Raw genomic sequence first — 1661 nt, 5'->3', positions numbered from 1 at the left:
CTGACCATCACCTTGCATTGCTGGCTCCTGTTCACACGATGGTCAATCACTACCCCTAGGCCTCTTTTGGCCGTGGTGCAAGTGAAATTTTTGCACTGAGCCTGTAGGTATGTTGAGGGCTGTTTGCCCCCACATGGAGCACCTTACACTTCTGAGCGTTGAACTTCATCTGGTTCTGGTCCACCCAACTCTCCAGCCTGTCCAGGTCCACCTCTATCTGCAACCGATCTTCTGACATGACCACACTGTCCCATAACTTGGTGTCGGCCATGAACTTGGCCAGTGAGCTTTTCACTCCCACATCTAAATCATTGATAAAGATGTTAAAAAGCACTGGTTCAAGCACAGACCCCTGAGAGACACCACTGTCCACTTTTTGCCAGGATGACACAGATGTGTTCATGAGGACTCTCTGGGTCCTACCATGCAGCCCGTTTCCCACCCACTGAACTGTTGAGCAGTTAAGCCCACAATCTTTCAGTTTTCCCACACAAATATGGTGGGATACTAGATCAAAGACCTTGATCTAGTATATAACGTATATATACGTCTAGTATATGACATATATAACGTCGACTTCATCTCTCACGTCCAGGTGGCAAGAGACCTGTTTGTAGAAGGAGATGAGATTGGTAAGACAATTCCTACCCATGACAAAGCCATGCTGGCTGTTGTTCAGCATCTTCCCCTCAATGAGCGTATTGCACATAGATTCTCAAGTGAGCTTTTCCAGGATTTTCCCTGGGATGGAGGTTAGGCTGATGTGGTTTCATAGATTTCATAGACATTTGGGCTGGAAGGGACCCCGGAGGATCATCGAGTCCAGCCCCCTGCCCCAGGTTGCCCGGGCCCTCTCTTTTCCCCTTCTTGAAGATGCGAGCAACATTGGCCCTCTTCCAATCCTCAGGGATCTCCCCTGTGCGCCTCAATTTCTGAAAGAGTTTTGCCAGGGGCTCCGCAATGACCTCAGCCAGCTCCTTCAGCACTCTTAGGAAGCTCATCTGGTCACACTGACTTATAAATGTCTAGCTTTTCTAGCTGGTATTGCACCTGCTCAGCATCCACCGTGGGAAGGCTATCATTCCCACCGTGCCCCCTGCAATCTGGATCTCGCTTGACTTTCTCTGGCGAAGGGGGGCCCGATACTAAAAGTTCGCTCGGGGCTGCTCCGAATGCTGGTCTGCGAGCTTGCGGGAATATCTTGGTTATATGTCTGCCGTGCCTGCTGCAACGGGATTCTCTTCTTCAGCAAGAATGCAACAGAAACACATAACTGACAAGTGACGGGCATTCAAAGCGCCCTCTTCTCTGCTCTCTCAGGGGCCTTCTCCCATAACTGCTGAGCAGGGAAGCCGCTGGGCTGAGCCCCCACGGCAGCTGCTTGATTCATGCACGGACTAAACCCTTGGGTCTAGGAAGGCAAGGCTCTTTGGCAGATGAAGTATTTTCTATTAGACCGAATAAAGGTGGTGGACCCATTGCATTGCAAAAGCTTGGTGGACGTGACCGACGAGAGCCTGCAGTACAGCAGGTGCCTGCCCTGCCCTGCCCTGCCCTGCCCAGCTGCGCTGACACCCCCGCGCCAGCAGGGGCGGAGTCCTCCCGCCCCTCCTCTCTATGCTCCTCCCGCAGCAGGACGGGCCGCGCTCCCTGCCCTTCTG

The sequence above is a fragment of the Gavialis gangeticus genome, unplaced genomic scaffold (assembly GCF_001723915.1).
Source record: "Gavialis gangeticus isolate Ggan-Ray unplaced genomic scaffold, GavGan_comp1, whole genome shotgun sequence".
NCBI classification, from domain to species: Eukaryota; Metazoa; Chordata; order Crocodylia; family Gavialidae; genus Gavialis; species Gavialis gangeticus.
This window is presented reverse-complemented; position numbering follows the sequence as displayed.